We start from the raw sequence: 27,933 nt of genomic DNA, 5'->3' as shown, positions 1-27,933 counted from the left end.
AATGCGATCTAGAGCTTTCTCCTTCAAATGACAGTATCCTCTTCTGTCCCCAAGGTCATCCAGCATCTTCTTACGTCTTCTTCCTCGTCTTCTTGTCACTTCTATCCGCCCCTCTATCTTTCCGTTGATAACTTCTTTTAGAAGGCAGTTTCTGCGTAAAACATGACCAATCCAATTAGCCTTCCGTTTTCTTATTTCATGTAGGATATTCCTCTGCTCACTGACTCTAATTAACACTTCTTCATTTCTCACATAATCGGTCCAACTGATCTTCTCCATTCTTCTCCAACACCACATTTCGAAACTTTCCAGATGTTTCTGATCTACTGCCCTAAGTGTCCATGTTTCAGCCCCATACAGAGCTATGCTCCAAATGTAGCATTTCACTAGTTTCTTCCTCAAATTTAAGTCCAATTTGCTGGTAAAAGATTCTTCTATATGAAAGGATTACATAAAAGAAAAAAATGTTATTTTCTTGTCATTAGAATACAACCCTTTGTAAAATATTAAATTATACAGAATTGTTACATATAAAATAAGCAACTATTAATTTCATTTTTTTTTCTGCATGAAACGTAACATTTATTGACCTACTGTTGCCTTTTAAAAGTTAGTACATTATTTTGAGAGGAGCCGGAATAGCTTATTTGGTATAGCTATACTCTCTACGGACTGGAAGACCAAGGCATCGGAGTTCGAGTACCGATAGGGTCAAGAATTTTCTCTTCTCCACGTCCTCCACACTGACTCTGGGGTCCATCCAATCTCCTATCAAAAGGGTACCGGGCGATCTTTCCCCGGTGGTAAAGCGACCGGGGCGTGAAGCTAATCACTCACCTCCAGCTAGTGCCGAGGTCAAGAAAACTTGGATCTGTACATCCACTCCCTCATACGCCTTCATGGCCTAGTGCTCAATTCGTTGAGCAAGGGAACAACTCTGTGGCTCTAGGGCAGGTTTTCTCCGAGTACTTCGGTTTCCCCTGCCAACCTTCATTCCACCAATTGCTCCACAGTCACCCTCACCTAGCATCTGGGGCTGGTACAATAGGCCAGAAGTGGCCGAAGTACAAGGGACTTAGTCCCACCCAACTAGCAATAAAAAAATGGGGACAACTTTACATTTACCTTTACATTATTTTGAGAATGTGGGGTACATATCTAGCTTAACTTCAAGCTCTTGCAATTGAAAATAACTGTGGCTGCCTCTGTCATACTGAATATCATGTACAGTCTGTTTCGTAGCGACCTCTTTCAACATTTCCTAGTAACACTGCCGCTGAATTTCTGCGACGGTTAACTGGCCGGGTAATTCAGAATTCGACAAGTTAGCAGTTTCTTCGTTTCATATCTTTCTAAAATTAAGTTCCTCCTTGTAGAGGGTGCAGAAGATAGTGATATCCGTGTTGGTGCTGAAGGAAGTTCGAAGGTTCCTGCGGGAGTGGACTCTAGTTCTTGTCCTCCTCCACGCTTGTCCTAGCGTCAGTTTCTTGTTTCTGCTGCTTCCCAAAATCTCAGAGACCCTGCAAAACGTTTAATAATATATATACATATATATATGTAAATTTGGTGTTATTGCAACTAGTAGTTCTAGGAACAGTAGTTATCACTTAGCATTTTCAAAGTTGCAGAATTGTAAAATTTTTCATAAAGGCATATTCAACAACTATGTTACTCCACATGTTTATAAAGAAGTTGGGTTGTTTAAAACTCTTATACAATATATGAAAGGACTGAACGGGACTTTTAAAACAATAACATATGTAACTTTGTCTAGAGGTCGATAACACTGAGACCTCGCTTCGATTAGTTCATAATAATAGACCCCCCCCCCACACACACACACACACTAGCCACCGCAAGGTTTGACACAAAAAACAATCAGACAATATAAACACATCGCTGTCAAGATAAGAGGAAAAAAAGAATATAGAAGAACACATATAATAGTGTTGAAGTCAAGAATACGTCTTCATGGATCAGTGCTTAATTAGTTAAGCACAGGGACATCTTTGCATTTACCTTACACAACCTCTCTCTCTCTCTCTCGCTCTCTCTCTCTCTTTCCTGTTGCTCCCATAGGGCATCCGTGAAACGCTTTGTTTCACTTCAGTTTCTTAATCTTAATATACATCTTGTATATATATATGTTAATGGTTCCATGTAGTTGAAACATATTGTACACTTACAGAATGTAAAGTGTAAAAAAAAATATATCCGTATGGACATGTGTCCGGAAACATTTAATTCGTGAGTTTTAGCTGAAAGTGTACATTTGTAACAAGTGCTCACAATGTCCTCCATGAGTTTCAGTGCACCCCTCGACACGTCTCATCATGGACCTCCATAACCGTTCAAAGATGCCAGGGTGGTTGTGGGTAGTCTGAGAGGCATCCACAACGCGATTGTGAAGTGCCCCTTAGTTGTCAACAGGAGCTGCATACACAAGGGTTTTAGGTGTCCGCATAGGCAAAATCCCAGAGGATTCAAATCTGACGAGTGTGAAGTTCACGCAGTGGGTCCTCCTTTACCAGGCCATCAGTCCTAGTGGGTGTTAATGAGAACATCTCGCACAGCACAGCTCAAATGTGCCGGAGTACCATAACGCCTGTACCACATTCGTGCTCTAACATCTATAGCTGGTAACATCACGAGCGCATTGGAAGGTCAGAAGGAGCAGGCAGTTGCTCTCCCACTAGAAAGATAGGAGCCACAAAATTTGATAACAACAGTAAAATGGGTCACGACAATATTCCTTCAGGTGTAACTCACAAATCAAATGTTTCCGGACTCATGATTAAAGGGACATTCTTCTAGTTTTGTATGTGGAACTCGTGCCCTAAATTTGTTCGCACCTTTCAGTTTCACGCTGTATATGAAAATATGAACTGAGTAGTGTCTTAACCAATAAGCTAGGAAAGTGTTACATTTTATCACTAGTAATAAATTAATAATATAATTGATATTATAAAATTCGTCACTTCCTTAGAACTAATGAATTTAATTAGTGACGAGTGTTATCTCTTGGGGCATAACGCTTCTTCACCACTTCTAAGGGAACCTCAAATCCTGCATAATTTAAATAGTTACTTGTAATAATTGTTGTATTATTATACGTTATCTTACCTGCAATTTTACTGACTGACGGGTTACATTCCCTCTCCATCACAGCGTACAAGTCTTCCTTTCAGTCTTGAAATTCCATGAGTTTACTCCCTGTCTTGTGTATTTCGGTCCTCTTGAGAAATTTCGTCTTCATATCATTAATCTCTTTCAGCAGGCGAGCAGGGGTTACTGATTTACCAAAACTCTGTCCATACAGTCTCACTGCATTAATGAAGGTTTCTTTCGTTTCATATGTAGAACTTGAGATTTGGAGATAGGTTTGAGGTAGTTACTGATTTCCAAGTCTAAGAACTCTACAGCCTCTGTCTGTCCCTCCTCCGCAATATCTTCCATGTTTTCTTCGTCCAAGAATCTGCCATTTTGCTATAGCACAACGAGAATTACATTTACACTATCAAAATTTCTCATCTGGACTGTACTGCCGAGTAAGTTACTGCCAGTGAGAGAGTGTCCGATGCAAGTCCTAACATGTCGAGTAATGGGAAGTTCGGAGCATCTTCTCGTAAGAAAGAAACATGGCCCGGGGCATTAAGTTCAAGCTTATTCTTACTGCTCTCACCTCATGCTCTTTGTACATGCTCAGACTCCACATCCAAGTTTAAGAGCTGCTGTTCCTCTTATATTGATGCTGTCCAATGAACCCCTTAGTATTCTGCAGCACTGTGTAAACGGAAGCCAACTCATTATTGGTTCTTCTTCTTCTTCTTCTTCTTCTTCTTCTTCTTCTTATTATTATTATTATTATTATTATTATTATTATTCTAGCCCTTTTAGTTTCGTCTTAGCCTCCCTCACGGTTGTCACTCATCTACACTAACACCATGCAAGTGAGTCCTTTTTGGGAAGCTATCAGTTGCTCAGCTACTCAAGAATTTCTAAATATTTTATTATATTGCCACGTTTTCGAGTACCCTCCGTTGGTTACTAACTTGAACAACATCAATTCAGCCCATACAACCACCCCATTTCTTTAAGATCCATTTTAATATCCTCCCACCTACGTCCAGGTCTTCCTAGTAGTTTCTTTCCACGAAAACTATATATATTACGCTTCTACTTCATGCGTGCTACATGCTCTACTTATTCTGCTCTCCTTGATTTCATCATTCTCATTATACTTGGCTAAGAGTACATGTTGTCGGTCACGGTAGCCGAGCGGTCTAAGGCATGTACTGTCTTCGCTCGCTTGGAAACCGGGATCGTGGGTTCGAATCACACTCAGGGCGTGGATATTTAGTTTGTGTGTGTGTGCGTTTTTCTGTGTTTGTGTAGAGGTAGAGGCCTTGCGACAAGCTGATCACCCGCCCAAGGAGTCCTACCGAATGTGTAAGATCTAGAAAAACCGAAGTGAACGGAGAAGTTCTTGGAGGTAGGCCTAGGCCCTCTGGGGCTGTAGTGCCAAGGAAAAAAAAAAAGAGTACAAGTTATGAAGCTCCTAATTATACAGATTTCCCAACTTCCTGTCACTTCACCTCTCTTCGGTCCAATTATTCAACTAATATTTCTCAAACACCCTTAGTCTATGTTCCTCCCTTGATGTCAGAGACCAAGTTCCACATCCATATAAAACTACAGGCAAAATTATAATTTTGCAAATTTAATTTTTACTGTTTTAGACAGCAGATGAGAAGACAAAATTTTCTGAACTGAATGTTAGCAAGCATTAGAAGGAAACAGAACACAGGAAAATGACAGACATGCTCATTGTTTATTTTCTAAAGCTTTTCTCTGCCGCGGTGTCCTATTGGTTTAAATTGGTACAATCTGTCCCAATATTCTGTCATCAGCCTCTGTACCCATTTGGTTCGATTCGATTTACCTGTGTTCACGTAATTTATTTCGTGCTGATTTTACTTTTCTCTTTCTAATGTCTTCATTCTTAACGAGGTCTAATCCATGGAGTCCTTATCTATTATTAAGTATCTCATCTCTGCCTATTGTATTCTATTTGTATCTCCTTCTTTAATTGTCCAAGGACTATTGCCATTTGTCATGCCGGTATAGGTTTTCATTAATGTTTATGTTACGTCATTTCATAGAAAACTGATTTGACACATTTGCTCCAATATATTTTTATCAATAATTACTTTATTTCCAAGTACTGAACGTCGCAGCTTTCCTTTCCTTAGTTCTTTTCTTCAGGTTATACATCTTACAAATACTGTGTAATTACAAGCTAGTAACCTAGCCCGTCTTATATTGAAGTGTGTATTTGAGTACCGTCCGTATCCTATTCTAACTGCCGAAAAGATACTGCTGCTTAGTAACACGTGTATGCTCTAAGGATTATGGAGATAAACAGTTAGTTTAAAAATTATTTAGAGTAGTAGTCACTAATTTTGGGGCACGCGGCAGATCAGTGGGTTGAGGCACTATGCTGGAAGCCGGAAGGTCGCGGTTTCGATTCCGGATGAGGTCATTGGGTTTTTTAATTGACCTAAATCTTCTAGCTGCATTATGGCCCTAGGGTCGACTCAACCTGTAATAGAAATGAGTACCAGGAATTCTCCTGGAGTTAAAGGGCGGCCAGCCGGCGCGTAAGGCGGGCAACCTCACCGCCATCTGTGAACCGATTGTCTAGAAAATGTGGGAGCCTCGACGTCTCACAGCCTTATGGGCCTCCACAGCCTGTTACAGGGATGGCTTTACCTTTTCACCTTTTTAGTAGTTACGAATTCTAACCTATTGTCGCGTGACATATTTTTTTCCCCTTGGCACTACAGCCCCAGTGGGCCTAGGCCTACCTCCATGAACTTCTCCGTTCACTTCGGTTTTTCTAGATCTTAGACATACGGTAGGACTCCTTGGGTGGGTGATCAGCTCGTCGCAAGGCCTCTACCAGTACACAAACACAGAAAAACGCAAACAAACATCCATGCCCTGGGTGAGATTCGAACCCACGATCCCGGCTTCCGAGCGAGCGAAGACAGTGCACGCCTTAGACCGCTCGGCTACCGTGACCGCCGCGTGACATATACCCATATATATATATATATATATATATATATATATATACACGTACTTACTTTCAGTATCTGTAAGTTCTTAACTACGAAATAAATAGCTCAGACTAAGTGCTTAAGCACTAAGCCATGAAGAAGCACGCGGAAATGGAAATTCATTAATTCTTGATCTAGGAAGTACTTGGAGGTAAACTGCTTCACGCTGTTCCTCTTGGTAAAGTAAAAGTTGCTGAACATAATTTCATACGATTTCCGATGTGTGTTTGAAATGCCATTGATCATTCGATTGGAATTGATGGCCTCAAATTTTGTCACGCAGTTTGAGCAGTTATGACATAACAAGCTCTCTCTCTCACTTTCTCTCGCTCTCTCACTTTCTATATATTTAACAAATGCATTCGCCACGTGGCCTCAAATGCACTGGGACATGCCGAAACTCACTTCAAAGGCTTATTCTGAAGAATCAGAAAATTTTCTAAAAATATTTTGTTGTGCTTTCAATGACTTAACTAAAAAATCTAGTTTTGTTTTCTGCTTCCTCCAAAATATTTTGGTTTAAATCATATGGTTCAGTTTCAAAATGCCGTCTAAAGTTCTTCTTTTTCCACAAGCTTATATTTTGCTGGCCTATTACTCATGAGATGCTACCTTGATACTCGACGAAGCAAGACTTCACTGTCACTGCTCCTGCAATAATTTTCTTCGTGTAACTTCCGCTTCTCCGTTTTAAGTTTGCCATCCATGGATTTTAAATAGGAAGTGAACGGTTTCGTATGAAACGCACGCTTACTACGTCACAGCTCAGCATCTCAGTCTATTTCAAGCGTTTTCGTTGGAAGTTAGAAATTCTTATAATAAAAAAAAATATGTATCAGAACACGAGGCACAACCCTCAGATCAAACTAATTTGTTTTGATACTGCAAACAGAGAAGAAACAGCGACAATCCAAATGCCTCTTCGGCTTGTAGCACAAAGGAAGCCATCCCGACTGCAAGCGGTGGTTCATCTCATTTGAAACACCGACAGGCGGAACTGTCCGGACCTAGAGATGGTCCTTTCCCATGTCGGCTAAATTTCAATAAAGAAAATTAATTTTGCCTGCTCTGGTTCCGAGTAAAAATTGTTGGGTGACATTCGGTGGGCAAACACAACAAGGAACCGCCACAGAACTGTTACACTGGTCAGAGGTTCTTCAAACCGAATACCCCCCCCACAGAAATGCGCCTAAGAAATAGTCGAATGGAGATTCATTGGGAATTTTACTTTTTATCCTGTCAATATTTGATTTGAGGGACATTAAATATGTGCGCTTAATTGAATTTATTTACGTGTAACCATTTGCTTTTGGGTTGCTGCATAAATGATGCCAGCTGTCCGCATGCTCATCTCAGGCTGCAGTCTGTGCATAACTACTGGAGGATTTCAAAGATCAAAATGTGTTTTTACTCCATGTCATGTCCTTGGCGGTACTATGTCCTATTTATCTGTCTATCGCCTGGACACCCCTTCTTTGGACCTTGGCGACTTTTTAAGTTTCTTTATCTTTGACAAAGTCAGTAGGACTCTTTGGACGGGGGATCAGCTCGTCACAAGGCCACTAACTGCACATAGGACAACACAAACATAGAACAAACGTACACAGACATCCATGCCTCAAGTGGGATTCAAATCGACAATCCCAGTGTTGAGCGGGCGAAAACATTCCATTCCTTAGACCGTGAGCCCACTGTGATAGGCTGGTATTGTGTACAGAGACATTTCAATGTGTTACAACAATAAAACAACTCCGTAGCTTTAGTCCGCGAGCGAATTATACCGACCGAGCGACGCCGCTTGTCAGTGAAGTTAGTGCCAACTTTAGCGAATAGAGGGTGTCGTGTGGTGAGCGCAACGAATTCCCACAGCAGTTAATTTCGGTTTTCTAGACCGGAATATGTTACAACAATATTAAATCTAATATAAGATATCCAAAATGAAGCTTCTTGCCACATAATATTCTAAGATGTAGAGAAATATTTAACTATCTAAACAATTCCGCATCATAATGGACACGAAAATTAATGTCACTATGAATGCTGGCCACGAAATTCCATCTTGAGGCACATCAGTCGGTTTCCGAGTCCCTTCCTTGACTTCATGCAGCCTGAATTCTTCTTGTTCCTCGGATGCTTCTCCTTGATAAATGTACGTCCACAATAATAACACTAGAATACCAATTGAATCGGTTAGTAGGAAAAGAAAACACGTTCGCCTTTCAGCCGTTGGATTGATTCCGTTTCCAACTAACCGATTCAATTAAAATACTTCTCTATGCGATTCTCTTCATTCCCTTGTTACTTCGTCCGTCTTACACTCAAATGCCTTCAGGAATTTCTCCCCTGATACCCCCACTATTTCCCCTCTCCCAGAATGCCAGAATATGCTCTGAGTCTTTGGGAAGGTGGTTTACTCAAGTGCATTCAAATATTTTAATCACTAATTTCTTGCAAGTTCTCTTTACAAACTGCTTAAAACAAACGCATAATGGGGAAGTTGCGCCTTTCTGTCTGTCTGTCTGACCTCATATTTCATATTGCGATTTGAAAGCCAGAAAAGACAGCCGTTGATATGCAACGGCCGGCAAACTTGCTATGACTTCAATAAACAACGAGCCGTTGCCACGCAGCGGCAGGTAATCAACAACTGTAAGACATGTTTTCGTTATGGTCGGTGCCGTGGCTGTGTAAGGAGAATTCTGAGATAGAGTTGCTGAGGCGAGCTGAGAGCCGACAACCGAGGACGAGCTGTGAGATGGTAGTCAGCCGGCAACGACGTAAGCGAGACCAGAAGAATCTCCACTCTAGGAACAGTAACAGAGAAACAGCTAGTGAAGACAGTCACAAATCCTGATTTCCCGTTGCACAAACTCAGTATTTAAACATGTCTTATTATCTTTAGTATGACATTTTATTTTGTGAAGAAATACGGTCTCATTCGATACAAATCTTATGTTTTCTGAACATTATCCATCGTCTTGTCTTTATCTAAAGCCACCGTCCTGCTTATTTTTTATAACACAACGTTTCGGAGACTGATTCTCTCTCCGTCTTCAAGTAAAAAGTGCTCAGTTGGACGCAATCGACATAGCTAGTCCCTATCTCCGGGCCTAATAGACTCAGTCGATGTTGAATTTGTCGGATATAACTTCCTCATCGTTACCATGTTTGTAACGTGAGCCGGCGTAGCGCAGTCAGTATTGCGACTGGCTACGGACTGGACGACCGAGGTGTCGGAGTTCAAGTCCCGATGGGTCAAGGAATTTTTACTTCTCCATATCATCCAGACCGGCTCTGGGGTCCACCAAACCTCTTATCCTAAAGGGTACCGGTGGCGTTTTCCCCGGGAATAAAACGGCCGGGGCGTAGAACTAACCACTCATCTCGAAATAGTGCCGAGATCAAGAAAAGGTAGGTCTATACCTCCACTCCCCCGTACGCCTCCATGGTGTAGTGCTTAATTGGTTAAGCATAAGGACAACTTTACCTTTTAACTCATTTGTAATTACTGACTTACAAATGATGCTTCTCATGTAATGAGTATTTGTGTTTATAATCTATCTTCCACAACAATTTAAGTGTCTAGCTCCTACGGCTTAGTAATTAACACCAATAAATCTAAAGCTATAGAAATATTTCGCCAGGGTCCACTTTTTAAATTTTAAACATAAAAATGGGTTAACAAAAGTGGTGTAGTTTCGTACACATTTAATCTTAAGCATCATTTCAGAAAGACGAATTAAACTGCTCTACTATCCCTCCCACTTATTCCATTCTTCGTTCTTTTGTTATTGATTGTAAGTTACTAAAGAAGTACGCCATTGGGTAGCTCCAAATGTCATTACGTTAATACTAAATTTCGTGAGAACCGGTAGGCTCTATCGAAAGCTAAAATGATGGCACGCACATGCTTCATGGTGATTTCGTTTGCTTACTCTCTTTCCTTAATAAAGTTAAGCAGTCTAAAAAGGAATATGAAGACGTGGGTTGTGATGTCTATTCTCGCTTACCTCCTTATAAGTTCCAAACCGCTCCGAAAATATACTTTGTTAAGTCATGAAAAGAAATATTTAGAAAGCTTCTTCTCAGAAAGTGTGGAATAGGAGTTGTTGGTTAGGGACATCGACTGATTGAAATGAAAGTGTAAAGCAGAAATGATATGTCTCCTATATCAAACATTAGTAAAAACAGAATAATTTATTCGAAGTTCTGTTAAAATTACTTTTAAAAGTGCCATAGACCACTATATTTAAATTATATTAATTGCTACATTTATGTATACAAAAATATGTGGAATAGTTTGCCAACCATGTGCAGAACCTAAAAATAAATAGATGTATTATTTAGTAGTACTTGTGAAATACGACACTTTTGCACCAAACCAGTATATTAGTCACCCCGTCGAGAATGTTCTCAGTGTACGTCTTTCAAATATACATCCTGTTTTGGAACTGTACGAATAACCTGAGTCAGCAATCCGTGTGCGTTACTGCTTCCAGACTCACAACACCCTACTCGAAAACTGTCGACTTCTGATACAACACATTGCTATGCCATGACAGCATATGCCAGTGCAACACAGAGGTCATGAGCTGTTACACGGAAGAGGTTTGTGACCTATTCTACTATTCCATTCTGTTTTCAGCTAAAATTAATGTGACGTGATGGAGTGAATACGGACAGGGTTTGGATTGTTAATTGAATTTATTGACAACTTACAGATCGTCACTACAAGTAACTACAGCGACTATCGCTAATTCACACACTCTACGATTCACTACAGCAAGCGATAAGACTTTTTAGTCTGCTGTGTCTTTATCAGTCGTTGCTCGGTAACGACTTCCAACAGCTGACGTTCCCTTTACTCTGGGTTCCCGAACTATCCCCTTACCTCAACTATCATCTTCTAATAGAAAGGGCTCACAAGGACCGAAACTTAGCAGGTCTCTAACTAACTCACTAACTACTCACTCACGACCAACTACTTCATTTCATTCAGCAGAATTTCACTGAATAAGATTCACTAATCCTCCTGGTTATAACATTTCAGCACGGGCCTCAAAGATGAATAAAAATGCATGTTGTTACTCATAGAAAACAGAGAAGAAATTAAAATTATTTACTATTCAATCTTCAGGTTTTAGATAAATTTGTTATTTTTAGAGATATGGACACTTGAAAAGCGACTAGCTAATTATATTGGCTGAAGAAAACTGCATAATTATGAGCTTCACATCTTGTGCTCTTGACCAAATATAATTACAATGACCAAGTCGAGGAGGATGTGGTGGACAAGTCATGTAGCATGTAGGAAGGAGAAGAAGAATGAATATAGGATTTTGGTGGGAAAGCCAGAAACGAAGAGGCCGCTAGGAACACATAGGACGTAAGTGGAATAATATTAAAATGGATTTTAGAGACATATAATGGGGCGGTATGGACTGCATCGGTGTGGCTCAGAATAGGGATCAGTGGACGGATCTTGTGAGCACGCAATGAAGAGTCGGATTCCATAAAATATTGGGAAATTCCTGAGTGGCTGAGCGACTGGCGGCTTTCCAAGAAGGACTCAGCTCCATGGAGTTAGTTAGTAAGCCGATTATAATGTGACATGACGTCTGAAAGCCGGAATAGCGGAGCCAGAGTAGACGTTCATTGCTAGCAACGACTCGGTAAACAGTTTCCCGCAGAAATGAACACTCACACAATAGAAAAACTGCAGTTTCTAGGCAACGGCGAGGTAAGCACACCTCTATAACAACTCAGGAATTGTTAGGAAACGGTGTTTTCTGTTGGGGCCGCCTCGAGGCTGTATAACAAGAATTGAGGGAGTCTCTTAAGTCGGTCGGTCGGTCGGCGAATATAATTGAGAAGAGATGACGAGATAGTTGGCAGTTGCAGCAGAGACCTAGATTTAGAGTTCCGGAGTTGGCAGTTGGCAGTTGGCAGATGGCAGATGATGGAGGAAGCGAGAGGGTGCAGTTGAAGGTGTGAAGGAAAGTCTTTGTGTGTGCTGTAGTACAGTAATATTTGGTGTGTGCAGTTACAGTGACGTTGATACAGTTCCTGTGTTAAAATCCGTTGCCAGGAAACGACTAGTGGAGACTGTAATAGACTGAGATCCATAGTGTGTGTAACGGTGAACTACAAATTGTTTAGATCAGCGAGAGCGCTCTACTTCCGACTGATGTGTAAGGTATCAATAAATCCAATCATCCAATCCATACTCCGTCTAATAGTCACTCCTAAACAACACAATATCAATAGATTCATATATCGCTTAAACTAAAAGAGCTCGTCTATTAGACATACATTTTGTCACGGACTCATAGTAACAGCTTTATGAGTTAAGACCTGGTTCAAGGTCTTTCCTAATGGAAAGCTGGGGAGAGTTGTTGAGTCTGATAAAATTCAGTTGCATATAAATGTTGATTGCAATTAAATTAATATGAATAGGCCATAAGCAAGCACAGAAAATGTTCGCAAATAATGCACTACTTTGGAATAAGAAGTTAGAAAATAAACAGTTCAAAGTTAAGCATCTTAGAATTAATGGTAAACAAGAAATCATATCAAGTGTCTAGTCCAATTATATTTCACGAACTGGGGCACATTTCTGAAAGAGGACCAAACTGCATCTACCGAAGTGCAAAATGAAGTGTCAGTTTTCACGAATCAGGAATTGGCTGCCAGTGGGGACACAGAGAAATAGTCACAGCAACTCTTCTTCTGGTTCAACGATAAGGAAGAAAGAAAGAATCGAAGAATTAGGCTCTATTAACATTACAATATGCCACCTGGTCTGTAGGCGGCTTATAAAAGGGGCCTGCTATGCAATTTTACCTACAAGTTAGTCTAAATGTAAAGTAAAGGTAAAGTTGTCCTTATGCTTAACTAATTAAACATCGCGCCATGAAGGCGTATGGGGGAGTGGATGTATAGACCCATGTTCTTCTAGCCTCGGCGCTAGTTGGAGGTGGGGGGTACGCGGTAGCGTAGTTGGTTGAGGCACTATGCTACAAGCCGGAAGGTCGCGGGTTCAAGTCCCGATGAGGTCATTGGATTTTTTTCAATTGACCTATTCCTTCCAGTAAAAATTCTTCCCCCCCCCCCGGTACTCGAACTCCCAACTCCTCGGTCGTCCAACCTGTAGCTAGTCTCTATACCGACTGCGCCATTCCGCCTCAGTAGTTGGTTTACTTTTGTTAAACGAAATCATGTCTGAAACGGAAAAAAGGTAAATTCTCTTGGAATTCCCATATAGATGCTAGTTGTAGCTACACAAAACAATGAATGTGAGAAAATCATTGCTAAATAAATCAGAGGCCATCTAGTCTCGTCCAGCTCTGCGTGGTTTCCTTGTTTGTCTTTCTAACTGTGCCATGGAACCGAAATCCTCCTGTTCCAAGAATTTTGCCGAAGGCCGTGAAGACGTTCCTACACACAACGGTAGCTGCAGTTTGTCAAGGAGGTTTAACAAAGTAAGAGAATAAACAAGGAAATCGTGAGACTGCATTAAGCTTTCACTACCAAGATGCCTCGTCTCGGCAGCAGTGCCTCAGCCTGCAATGTACATACTGAAAGAGATGCTTGGGACTTCAGCTATGTTCGACTTCCCATTTTGTCTGTAATATAATTAATATAACAAAGCTTTCCAGAGTCCAAATTACACCCACGTACAGATTGCTGCTCCTTGTTGCGCAGATAAACACATAAACACGCGTACTTGAAACACAGAAAGAATTACAAGAAACTTGGACATTCACTCGTTTTGAATAATATTTCTCTTAACGTATGTAAATCTAGGTGATCATGTACTCCAGAACACGACATACCCAATGTATATGTGGCCTAATTACCAAAGTTCATACTGCATATGGAACAACGCATAGCAAGTACACCCTTTTAGTTTTCTTCCTCCTTTCTATATCTTTCAATTTTTCCAGAGGTCAGATTGTTCTGCAGATATTTTAACCCACAATCGGACTTCATTATCTCCAGTCTGTTACTGGCATGTTTTTGCGTCGGGCTGATCCCCTGAGTGTCCCCTGAGAAACTGAAGTCAAAGGAAGAATTTCATGGATGCCGTATGCTCCAAGTGGGAACAACAGGAATAGATAGATAGATAGATAGATAGATAGATAGATAGATAGATGGGTGTGTGGGTGGATGAGTAGACGGACGGACGGACCTACAGGCAGGCAGACAGGCAGGCAGTTATGCACGTTTGGTCTCTAATAAATTCCAGGAAGTAGAGCGACGGACAAAATTATATGAATAGGAAACAAATTATTCTGTGTATTTGGCATTACGTAGTAAATATCTTGTTTTTCCTTTCCGCTTCACCTTTACAATATTTCTATTAATTCAGTTTGAATGTAACCTTACATTTGCTTTCCGTCTGTACTGTCTTGACCGCATACACTTTTATACAGAGAGTTTCCGTTCAAACCTGTTTTGTTCCATACAAGTTACGAGCCTGCGGTTACATTTTTGTACTTGTACAGTAAAACTGACATTGTTACGGTGCCAAACTTTGAGCTAAGTACTCATGTATGTTTCCGGCCTGAGCATTAAAATTATGCAGTTCATTTAGAAGTTTCGTTTCGTTTTAGCACATGAACTCTTTTAGTGTCATGTGGGAAACCTATCCTGAGAAAGTTCACTATACTTCACATCATTATAACACATATCCGTGTAATTCAGGTTGACAGAAATTTTCTTTCTACTCAGATTTGGTAAAATGAAATTTGTACAAAAAAATTTTGTCACGTCGTGTCATTTTTAAAACGTCCGTGTATAACATAGTCCGTCAATAAAGCAAGAGATTGTTCCCTTTTCTTCCACTTGCCCTTTTAACATAACATTTTTCGGCCCTAGATGGCCATCTTCAGGTGTCTTAATGTACTAAAACTGCTACACTGCATTAATATGCGCTAAAATCACACGTTGTAGTCCACTTAATATAATATAATAAAATAATATCATTAAAACTGCTACAATGTTTTAATATATTAAGACACCTGAAGATGACCATCTAGAGCCGAGACATGTTGTGTTAGAAGTGTAAATGGAAGAAAAAGGAACAATTTGTTGCATTAATGACGGACTGTGTTATAGACAGACGTTTTAATATGGCTTGCAATAGGATGTTTACAGATATGTCATTTTTATTTGCAGTTTTGATTGTGAGACTATTCGCAAGAAAGACGGGAGTCTTACATACAGAATATTCCTGGAACTTATTGTTTCGTATTGTATGGAAGTTTCCTCTTCAAATGACTAGACGTTCACGATGAGCAGTTCGACAGACCTTAGGTCCTTGGGCTCTGTGTCTTCGAGAAGTTACAAAATGAGTATTCTTTATGATGAGAATGCACAAAAAAGTTTCTCGGAAGACCTGGAGAGAATAAATTGTTTGGAAAACCTATTCATAAATGGAAGGACGATACTGAAATTAATTTTAGGAAGAGAACATTCGACTGGCTTAGAACTGGGTCCAATGTTAGGCTTTTTGAACATCGTAACAAAACTTTGGTTTCCATAAAAGGAGGGGGGTTGTACACCAACTGAACAACGAAAAACTCCTCAAGAAGAAATCATCTCAACAGAGGTAGTTCTTTCGACCTTGTATACAAAATTAGACTAAATACTTATTTAAGATATAAATCTGTTATTACTAGTACAAACCCAAGAGTACTTCCAATAGAGCTATCAGATTACACGAAGCAGTTATTTACGTTTCATGGCGTCTCGTTAAATGCTGGTCACACTGGAAAGTATTTCGGACTGAAGTAGCAGATTTTCATATGTGTCTTTCATATCATGAATAATTTTTTGTATGACGATTAGCTTCTGAGAAAATCTGTAATATTGCATCTGAGAGCCACGTAGCATCTTTATTTCACGGAAATTGAAAGTTTAGTTCGATGAATTGATTATGGGTAGTGTACATCGCATTTACTGAGAGAATGAGAAGTAGAAACTTTATTGAAGAAGGGAGAGGCAAGAAACATGCGGGGCGTAATGGAAGAAATTAATTTTATGGAATTGTTTGTAACGCTATGAGTTGGACTGAATTCGCTCGGATTACTGGCGAACGGATTCCAAAACAGCAGGAAATATCTTCAACTCTCTTAATACTGTAGTTACGGGCTGTTCTGGGAAAAACGCGCTTTAGGGAGTTAATGTGTAAATATTTTTAAGAAGTCCCACACACAAAATTCAGATTATTTTTCACTGGTATAGCGTTGTATGTTTGGTAAATCCAGTATATTTTTATACGCAGGTTCTTTTTAATGCTAGTGGGGTGGGACTAAGTTCCTTGTACTGCGCCACTTCTGGCCTATTGTACCAACCCCAGATGATAGGTGAGGGTGATTGTGGAGCAATTGGTGGAATGAAGATTGGCAGGGTAAACCGAAGTACTCGGAGAAAACCTGCCCCAGCGCCACTTTGTCCACCACAAATCCCACTTGACCAGACCCGGGATCGAAACCGGGCAGCCGCAGTGGGAAGCCAGTGACTAACCGCTTCAGCTATGGTGCGGCCAATACACAGAGTTACTTGAGTCCGTGATGTGGTTCGCTATTGGCTGGGCATCTGGAGTTCGATTCTCCACAGGCGTAGGATTCTTTCAACTCAGGCTCTCTAACCGATCCATCCAGAGGATACTGAAAGTTACTTCACGGGGGGTAAAATAGTGTGAGCTTGACGCTGACCAATCACGTCTATCCAGAGCGGAGAATAAGAATGTGCGGAACTTTACGCCTCTTTCTTGCCTCCATGGCTTGACGTCTGGGGACAAGACCATATCTACATTAACCGCATCCTGTTTCGTCCACCTTATTACTAAATAATAGCATGCTCTTCGCATAAATAATTCATCTGACAACTGCACAAAATTTTACAATTACAAATCCATGTACAATATTAAACCAGTTTTATTTACACGTTGTCTACAATGACAAACGTTCTTTTGATTTAAATCTCATTTTGCAGTTTTCACGCCTGTCAATTGTGTAATTAACAGTCTGAATGACGAACTCGTATTCAAATGTGAGTGCTAATCATCTTCTAATCCTAGACTAAAAAAAAAATACTTTTAACGTGTCCATATTTTCATAGCATCCTATAGAAAAATGGGGTTCCCTTTGAAGGAAGTGACGTCAATTGTGACTTTCAGGCCATTTCGTTCTGCCCACGTACTACACCTAATTTGGTCTGTGAGAAACAAAAGTACGACACTTGAAACGTAGTTGGGAATTTCCCTGGCAATTTTCTTTCCGTTGATCCTTGTAGAGATTTAGGCAGAGAGAGCCATATAAACAAATGATCACATCAAAGTCACATGCTCACACATCAAAGAGTAGAAGATTCTTGTCTGTTCTGAGTACATGTAATGAAATACCTGAAGTTTTCCCTTTGTTTATATGTTTTTGATATTAAAAATGAATTTTTATTCTGAAGGAATAGGGTGTTTGAGCACAAAGTAGTATTGAACCTACCATTAATGTGCTTACAGCATATCACCAAACAGATTTAACAGAATACATTAAACCGAATGGGAGTTAGAAACTCGCTTTAAAAGGGAAGACAATGTGACACAGGATAAATGAATAGGCCTCAACCTTCAGTGTGTTGTGTACATTTATCCAGCTTCAATGGGATATATTTTTGGGAAGGATCATCTTCAAAATTTCTATAGCAAAGAATGAGAAGAAATCAATTTAAATCGATGCTAGCAATATGTACGCACAAATTTGCGTGCCAAAGGCCAACGCCACCGGCCAACGGTCAAGCGGCGCCTCATGCGGCGTTCACGCGAACTCTTTGCAACTGACGCGAAAGAGATGTTATATTTCATTTTTGTATGTATACAGAGATTCTACCAGTTAATAAGATTTGTTATAATTTTGGTAGTTTAACTATTTGGGAGATTATATTTAATGTATACATCTTATGACCCTAAATGAAGCTTAAATATAACTGTTATATATTAATTTTTAAATTAAAAATTGTTTGTTAAAGTTATTCTATATCTCGCCAAGGAATTTCGCATCTCTGCTAAGGATAGGTAGACAGCTAAAAATAAAAGAAAATTTATGGACTCACTTCAGTATGTCTGTCAACATCAACATGGCAGTTTATGCAAATTTGTGAGGTGGGAACAATACTTTCACGCAAATGGGTTGACTATAGACGGGGATTTGATTAGTAATTGGATTTGAACAGTTACAGATCCGTGGCTACAAGTAATTACAATCATTTCACTAATTGACACAATTTACAGTTCACTAGAACACACAGTGAAGACTTCTCCGCCTCCTGTGTCTTTATCCGTCTTCTGGCTATCCTGACCGAAGTTCTTGGTTGCTTTCCTCAGTTTCTTCGGGTTCAAACCTTCAGGCAGGCCTTCGTCCCTTCATCAACCTCACCTACTCACTATACATAGATATACTAAAACATTATTCGAAGCAGCTGAGACCACATTGTTAAATGGCTTAAGAATCGGTCGTATTGAAATCGCGACCACATAACCACATTAAAATAACCGAATTCAGGAATTGAAACCGTTCACATATGAAGATGTGTAGGCGGAAATTTCCAGTTCATATTCAAGCTAGAGTGTACCCTCCCTCCGTGCACCGGAAGATCGGGATTTTCCCAAATAACCGCAAGGAATCCCAGTTCTTAGAACGATGAACTGTGATGAATTAAGCTGTGACGGTGACCAGTATGCAAAGGCCCTGCCGAAAATTCAGCTTAGGTTGTCCTGTCGTGTTCTCATACAGTGATTTACACACCTCTTTTCAAGAGATCTTCAGACAATGTAAGGTAAATTTGCCTCTTGTTTAGTTAAGTAAGCACTAAAAACGAAGCGTATAGGGGACTAGAGATGTAGCTCCACCATTCTTGACCTCGGCATTATATGGAGGCGAGTGGTCAGCTTCACCCCTCTCCACCCCTTTACCCCAGGGGTAAGCGCCACCAGTAAGCAAAAAGATAAAGCTACCCTTGTAACAGGCCATGGAGGCCCATAGGGTTGTGAGACGTTGAGGGTCCCACAGTATATAGAAAATCGGCTCACAGATGGAGGTAGAGTTTTCAGCATTACGCGCCGGCCGCCCTTTACCCCCAAGAATATTCCCGGTACTCATTTCTGTTAGAGGCTGAGTCGACCCCAGAGTCATAGTACGGCTGGAAGGATTAGGTCAATTGAAAAAAATCCACCTCGTAGGGACTTGAACCCGCGACCTTCCGGCTTGTAGTATAGTGCCTCAACCAAGTACGCTACTGCGTGTAAGTGCCATCAGAACCCACTGGATAAGAGGTCTGGACGATGTGGAGAGGAGAAAATCTTGCCATGTCCGAAATCGAACGGGGACCGTCTAGCCTATAGCCCGTCACTATACTGACTGAGCTATCCTGACTCCTCTACAGACATAGTTGAAGCATAATTGTTAATACAAGTATCTAGAACAGTCAACGTATAGATGGTGCGCTTAAGTATTCCGAAAGACTAGATTTTGTAAGTTGCCAAACTATTTNGGTTAACACCACATGTACACGGTGCCAAATCCCAGAAGACTGCTTTCTTCATATTTACTCAAAGTCTTATAAATAACGGACAATTATTTTTACTATAAATTATAATAATGTCCATAATTAATCTATCCAGAGGTGGACGGACGAGCAGATATTATTCGAAGGTAAGCCTACATGTGCAAAATGGACGAAAGCTGTACGCATTGCGCTCTTCGACGTCATACTGCAGACTCGCGTGCCAGGTGTGGATATTTGAAAGTCATTGCTGGCCGGAAAACCTTGAGACAAGAAATCTGTAATCTATACTCTAAAGTTCAGAAAGTAAGGTTAATTCATTGTGCTAAATTTTGTAAAACACTGACACATTTGGCCGATCACAATGGCCGCTCGGTCTGAGGCATGAAGTGTCTTCGCCCACTCGAACACTTGGGTCGTGGGTTCCAATCCCATTCGAGGAATAGATATCTGTGTGCTATTATTCTGTATTTGTGTTGTCCTATGTGTAGGCAGCGGCCCTCGCGACGGGCTGATCCACCTTCCAAGGAGCCCTACCAACTTTGTATAAGATTACGAAACTGGAAAAGAGGACAGGGCACTACAAAGGGCTGTGTAGCCATTGATAAATGAATGGTCATATTCGATGTACCCGACGTTTCGATAATTCACTCTATTCCCGAGTCAGTGCGGCTGCATACCTTGGACTGTATAAGTTTCGATATGCTTCTGTGAGAACAAGCTGACGATTCTTTGGGATCTACATGCTTGACCGGAAGATGACCTAATTAACTGGTCAAGGAAGTCTGAACAAGAATTTTATTAAGAAGGTATGTGTATCAAGAATAGTGCTTCGCTTCTTCAAGTTTTCTTGTTTATGCCTATAATTTCGAAGCAAAAAAATGAAGTAAATATGTCCCTGCGACTAAGCAGTATTGGGCGTGGGGTTTATGCTCCACGAAATCTAGAACTTGACTAGCTACTTCACGATTTATCCGTTTTACCCTCAATACACCCTGCAGAGGAACGAGAATTATTAAGACGTATCGACGCACTTTTAAGAATAGAACAAATTAGAAACAAAAGTTTGCAGATGGAACTAAATATTCATTCCATTTATAATAAATAATTCCGGAAAATCCACCTGAGCCGAACTGACGGCAGAAAAAACGTACGCCAAAACACAAAACTTGCACATCATTGAGACCCAAAAGTTTTAAAGTAAGTCATTCAAATGGTAGTTATGAAATGGGAATGGGTTTGAGCCTAATCCATGGAGAATGTGCAGACCTACAGAACTACCCTTGGGGGGGGGGGAAGACTGTATGCCCTTCAGATGCGTTTGCTTACAAAATTAAAAAAAAAAAAGTAAAGCTATCCCTGTACCAGGCCGTTAAGGCCCACAGGGTTTTGAGACGTTGAGGGTCCCACATTATCTATACAATCGGCTCAAAGATGGCGGTAAGTTTGTCAGCCTTACGCGCCGGCTGCGCTTTACTCCCCAGGAAAATTATGAAAGACAATTCATAAACAGGCTCTACTGTATTTGCAGTAGTTCAAACAGCATGAATTACACATTAGAGTGACTCAGATACTGTACTACGTCTGAAGCTTCTAGTGAAGATGCCGATATAGTAATTACAGTTGTTTCGCTTTCTGTTGGCTCCGCCAAGGCTACAACACACACCTGGGCTGCAAATACGCACTGAATAACATGCAGGTGTTATAATAAAGGGTTACGAACTTTAAGTGGGAGTAGTTTTCACTTAAATGAGCAAAAATTCACAGTCAACGTACGTCCAGAAACCAGTACTTGTCGAGACATGGGCGATATTTTTTCGATCTCTACAGAGCATACTCTGTGTCTAGGTGGCTCCCATTTCATCGCACAGAGGTGCGCACTCTGTCGAAAATTCCTGGTTTCACTCACATCTGACAGGCTTCCTCTGCTTGTTGCAGTGATACGATCACCGCTGAATACACGAAGGATTTTAGGTGACCCCACAGTTACAAATGCAGAGCATTAAGATTAGGGGATAGTGCAGGCCAGTTGACTGGGCCTCCATGTTCTATATGCTGTTCTCTGAAAGTCTGGTCCAGGTGCTGCCTCACAGTGTGGAGAGAATGAGGTGGTATCCCATCATTCATTAACCACACGTGTTGTCCTGATGAAGAGATACGTGTTCCAAGTGTAGTGGCAAATCATTAGTCAAAAAGTGACGGTATACTACACCTGTTAGTCTATTAAGTAAGACAACTAGGCCTAAGGTTTGATCACCTAAGATCCCTACACAAATACTGTTGAGAAAACGACATTGATGTCTTGATGCTGCGGTCGTGTGGCGTATTTCAGCAGGCATCGATTTCTGGACACATGTTTACTGTGACGTTTCTGCTCAATTATATCCCTCAACCCTTGTTTTAACACCTGTATAGATGGGAAATAATATGTGAATTAATATTACAAATATCCGTGTTCATATATTTGAATATTTCCCTACAAGCTATATAAGTATTAGCCTTCTCATTCACTTATAATTATTAATAAGCAACTGTAGTGGACTGCAGTACACTTTCTCAGACATCTATGTTTATGTAAGACTGGAACTGTAAATAACTGGCCATCCGACGTTCAGGCATCAGAACGTGAAGATTCAACACTGATAAAATATTATGAGTGGAAATTCGTTCTCGCCAGTTTGCGTACGTTTCTGGCCTTCGTGTCAGTTACTTACAGACACAGATCTAGGTAGACAAACCCATCGCTTTAAGACCTATCGCAGCAGAGCTATCGTACTATTTACATATTTATACATAAATCACTTTTTTGTCTATCTCTTTAAATGTACGTATACCATAACAACAATATCTGGAACAAAGATTTTGTATCTAAGTGACGTCTATTTTTAAATTTATATACCCATTCTGCGTAGAAATGGGTAAATTCGAGTTGAGCTTCATATAAATTGGGAAGTATAACGGAAAAATAGGCTACCAACCAAAACAACCTCAAGAGATCTGTGTTTCTCATGGCGGTAACTATGATGGCCACCGCCATCTGGGTTGTGGTGTCCTGTAGTGTGGTAGATCTATACCGACGTTTCGGAATCCAGTCTTGGCTTACTCTTCTACACTGAAGGTGGTAACAATGTAACAGACTGCATGGCATGATATCCTTTAATAATATTCAACAAATAAACTTAGCTCAACAACTTGCATTGAAGGACACGAATACCAATTCTAATTTAAATTCGCAGGTATAACACGCGCCTACAAATGCATGTGGCGTGCCTATTCACCCACCAACCCATTAATCTGCCCCAACATCTATCTACTCGTCCCCCACCCATCTATTCATCCATCCATTCATCCATCAACCTACCTATCTACGTACCTACCTCTCCGTTTCTTCATGCATTTCCTCACCAAAGTGCTTATACAGCCATCTTTCCCACACAGGCTCCTGTTTGCACTTTGTAGTTGGCTAAGAATTTCCCTGTTTGTATGAGACACAAAGGTCCTCAACTACCATCATTGGACCATGTCCTGTCAGCTCAGTTCTTCATAACCTGTAAGGTGAAGGCAAAGTTGTTTCTGTGTTTAACTAATTAAGCACTACGCCATGAAGGCGTATGGGGGAGTGGATATACAGATCCATATTTCCTTGAGCTAGGTACTAGCTGGGCGTGAGTGGTCAGCTTCATGCCCCGGCCGTTTTACTCCCCGGGGAAAGAGCCCTGGCACCCATTGGATAGGACGCTGGGTGGGCCCCAAAACCAGTCTGGAAAACGTGGAGAAGAGAAAATTCTTGACCCTACCGGGACTCTTTAACTCCAACCCCTCCGTCGTCCGGCCCTTAGCCAGTCGCTATACCAAATATGCTATCCCGGCTCCCACAATTTGATAAGCACCTTCACAAAATCGTTAATATGTAACATTGTGTAGCAATGCCATGGAATTAATCTGTTATAAGTACACTGATAACAAAGTGTATGTAGAGGTAAAGCTGTCTCTTTGCTCAGAGAATTAAGCACTACGCCATGAAGGAGTATGGAGAAGTGGATGTATAGATCTATATTTTCTTGACTTCGGCACTAGCTGGAGGTGAGTGGTCAGCTTCACGTCCCTGCCGCTTTACTTCTGTGGTAAAGAGCCCTGGTACCCATCGGATAGGAAGCTGGGTGAGATCCAGAACCGACCTGGACGACGTGGAGAAGTAAAAATTTGTGCACACGCCGGGACTTGAACTCTGACCCCTCGGTTGCCCAGACCGTAGCCAGCCGCTATCCCGGTTCCTCTTCATAACCTGTTCCTGTCTCTATGCACCCTGGCTCTGAATTGCGCACAAGAGACTCGTAATTAAGCCTCGCTTTCTATAAATTCTTAACCTGAAAGGAAGTTTAGGACGTGGCCGATTTTACTTGTGGTACTGTTGGTTCGGTGTATTCAGGAACCAATTCGGACCGTAGTTGTGACGAAAGAAATTCACAGTGTCCCCATCATGCTTACGTCACGCCTGTTGCTTAACTGGAAGGGAAATAATTTAGGGGTCTGGATTTAATGAGCCGGTCACGGTAGCCGAGCGGTGTAAGGCGTGCACTGCCTTCTCTCGCTCGGATGCCGGGATCGTGGGTTCGAATTCCACTCAGGGCATGGATGTTTTTGTGTGCGTTTTTCTGTGTTTGTGTACAGGTAGGGGCCTTGCGACGAGCTGATCACCCGCCCAAGGGGTCCTACCGTATGTCTAAGATCTAGAAAAACCGAAGTGAACGGAGAAGTTCATGGAGGTAGGCCTAGGCCCACTGGGGCTGTAGTGCCAAGGGGGGGGGACTTAATGATGCTCTGGTTATTTAACGACAATGTTTTAGCTACAGAGATAAATAGAGTAAAAAATATAGGAAGATGATCAAGAAATGACAAGCAAATAGAGATCTTGGAGAATGTGGTATCATGAATGCTTACTCGTGTTGTTAAATTGTCAAAGCACGCATTAAACCGAATGTGGAGAGGGGTCACTCGATCCTCCTGTAGCCACGATTGTAGGTAGAAAAAAATGTTTCGCTCATACATTGGAAACCCCAAAAATTTTGAAAGGTTCTCTCCATCAAAATCTTCATTTTTATTTACTTTGCAGTTCCCACTAAAACAATTTATATAGTCCTTCTATGTATAGGAATGAAAAACTTATAAAAGGTCGTACTGTAAATATTACTTGAATAGCGCTTTGCGCATGCCTTTTTTTTTCTCACTCCCGCTACTGACTCAACTTTCATGATTATATAAATACGTAATCACAATACCGGATACACAATATTAATGTAAGAACATTTATGGAAACTAATAGAATATCCTGATGAATACTTAGGGGGAAATTTTGCAACAACACTTCCCACGGTTAATTATTCCAATCATAAGCCCCCACACATTATATTCCGCAAAGGAAACCGAAATCCCTACTTCGCTGAATAAGCACGTTATGAACTTGGAGAAGTTCTGGAAAGGAAGGTTTCTAGAATAAACATAATAATAATAATAATAATAATAATAATAATAATAATATTTTTTTTGTTTATTTACGTGCTGAGTTCAACAGACAATGACCAGTTACAGTCAGCAGGAATACAAATGACAATGCAATAAACAAAAGAGGACAAAACAAACAAAAGGAAAAAACAAAAGAACATGGAAATATTGATCAGTTAAGGTTGTTTATATTTAAACGTGAGAATCTAAAAATATATGTGGATTTACAAACTGCATTTTCAGCAGAAACACGTCTGTCTGAGGGGCAGTGACTCTAGGAGCCACTGACCATGGTAAAATGACTTTGCGAGTATCTTCCGAGCAGAAACACGAAGGCCGACTCTTTCAAGGAGAGAGAAGGAACATTTAGCTCCATTAAAGACACTTATTGAAACAATGCCGAAGTGATGACACCTGATATCCAGTGTCAGCAAATTTAATTCTTCCAATAAATTGTCACAATGAAATACCACATCTCGAAAGAATATACTGTGGCAAAGCGATACGAATTTTCTTTGCATGCCCTCAAGTTTAATGGGGTTAGTGATCGCAACAGAAGCATGTTCCGGTTTAGAGCTGACCTAAGAAAACATAACATCAATAGACTGTCTATGGTGGACAAGGAAACTGTAATTTTGAGGACTAAAAATAGTAATTTCATTGCATGTGAAAAAATAAAATCTACATGATGAAGAAAATGAAGTTGACAGTCAAATCCTTGACCAAATCTGTTCGCAATGTAAAAGAATTTCGAAGTCTGTATTGATAGTTCAGCACTTCTTTTCCCTGGTAAAAGAGAAAACTAATTTCCTTAAATTTTGCTTCATAAAGTTTGCCCAAAACGCCATAATAATAATAATAATTCAATTCAATTCAATTCAATTCTTGGTTTTATTTACGTGCTGTACTCAACAGCTGGTAGCCAATTACAGAGTCAGCACGAGGACACAATATACAGAGAGATTGATGAAAATAGTACAAAAATTCAATTGCAAATATGCACAATTGAAAGAACACAATTAGATGTTAGAGACGAAACCAAGCAGTGTCTAAGTAAAACATATGTCAAAGGTACTACAGAAGTAAATATATTAATGAAGAAGTGACAACAAGTGTCATGCAAAAAGTAACATGAACAAATTAAATAGACACATTTTTTAATAATAATTACAATAATAATAAATATAAGAATAATAATAAGAGAAATTAATTATATTTTAGGACTGAGAAATGAGATGTTTAGATAATTAATTGAGAAATAAATCTGATGCAACTATAAGAACAATTAAATAGTTAGATTTTTTAAACTTATTTTAGAATTACTAAAAATGTCTAAAGAATTACACACTAAATTAGCAGCAGAGACACATCTGGCTGACGGGCAGTGACTAGAGGAGCAGCAGAACAGGGAAAAATTACGGATGTTCCGAGAGGGAGCTCGAATACCAACTGTTTCTAGGACCGAAGGACAGTTTTTGTCACCTTTAAAAACACATATTAGGAACAAGGCGTCTATGTGGCGACGCCTAGTGTGGAGTGATCGCAGATTTAACATATCAAGCATATTGATGTAATGATANAAGTCTTTAATGCAGTCAGCGCGAAGTATGACAGAATTACCCAACCTATATGGAAAGTTCAAGGCAGTAGTTTTCCTGGTAAAGGAAATAATTCTAATTTTGCTAAGGTTGGGTTTCATAAAATTAGCCATGCACCAACTGTAAACTCTATCGATGTCGGACTGTAGACGTATACAATCAGTAGGGGACTTGATTTCTCGATAGATCTTGAGGTCGTCTGCATACAAAAGACAGCAGGAGTGGTTTATTACTTCACACAGTTCGTTGATAAAAATGTTAAAGAGTAGAGGCCCTAAGACTGACCCTTGAGGGACTCCCGACCGAGCAATAAAAGTAGAGGAGAATTGACCGGAAAAACGTACACGAGACACTCTATTAGTTAGGTAGCTAGAGAGCCAGTTGATGTATCCAGAAGACAGCCCATAGTTACCGAGTTTACGAAGAAGCAAAGCATGTGGAAGAATATCGAAAGCGTTTGTAAAGTCAAAGTATATGGAGTCCGTTTGACCCTGTGAACAGACAAGGGGGGCAGTAAATTCTAGGAAAGTGACTAAGTTGGTGACAGTAGACCTGGACTTAATAAATAATAATAATAATAATAATAAGGTAAAGTTATGTCTGTAACAGGCCGTGAAGGCCCATAGGGTTGTGAGACGATGAGGCCGTCATATTTTCCTCTACAATCGGCTCACAGATGGCCGTGAGGTTGCCAGCCTTATGAGCCGCCCGCCCTTTACACCCCCAGGAAGACTCCTCGTACTCATTTCTGTTAGAGGCTGAGTCGAACGCAGGGCCATAGTGCGGCTGGAAGGATTAGGTGAATTGAAAAGGCTAACCTCATTGGGACTCGAACTTGGACATTCCGGCTTGTAGCGTAGTGCGTGAACTAAGTACGCAGCCGCGTGCCCCCAATATCGGTAATAATAACTTAGATGTACCAGTTATCGGCAGAAGTAGCCACGATATTGAAAACTGACGACATTGCCGTACAGCGGGAAGGTCAAACAAACTTAAACATAAGTTGCAAGCCACGAAGCCCGAATTTATTGTGCATTAAAGATATGCTACTGTACTGTCCGTTTGATATTTTGCTTCTTTGGCCGCTCATCTTGCTGCTACCTCGTCTCTTCTGACCTCTTTTTAGCCGAAATTTCCTTATTACCTGC

General features: G+C 40.5%; 1 long non-coding RNA gene across 1 annotated transcript in view; it reads right to left on the bottom strand.

Annotated features, from left to right (window-relative positions):
* Nucleotides 1-1,353: 1,353 nt before the first annotated feature.
* The window catches only part of LOC111867051, a 64,555-nt gene continuing 37,975 nt past the window's right edge, over nucleotides 1,354-27,933 (bottom strand). The window contains exons 2-3 of the long non-coding RNA XR_002843279.2: nucleotides 23,063-23,233; nucleotides 1,354-1,520 (exon numbers count right to left, since the gene is read on the bottom strand). This is a non-coding gene — a long non-coding RNA (uncharacterized LOC111867051). The remainder of the gene's footprint in view (nucleotides 1,521-23,062; nucleotides 23,234-27,933) is intronic.

This window comes from Cryptotermes secundus, unplaced genomic scaffold (assembly GCF_002891405.2).
Source record: "Cryptotermes secundus unplaced genomic scaffold, Csec_1.0 scaffold60, whole genome shotgun sequence".
Taxonomy (NCBI): Eukaryota; Metazoa; Arthropoda; class Insecta; order Blattodea; family Kalotermitidae; genus Cryptotermes; species Cryptotermes secundus.
This window is presented reverse-complemented; position numbering and strand designations above follow the sequence as displayed.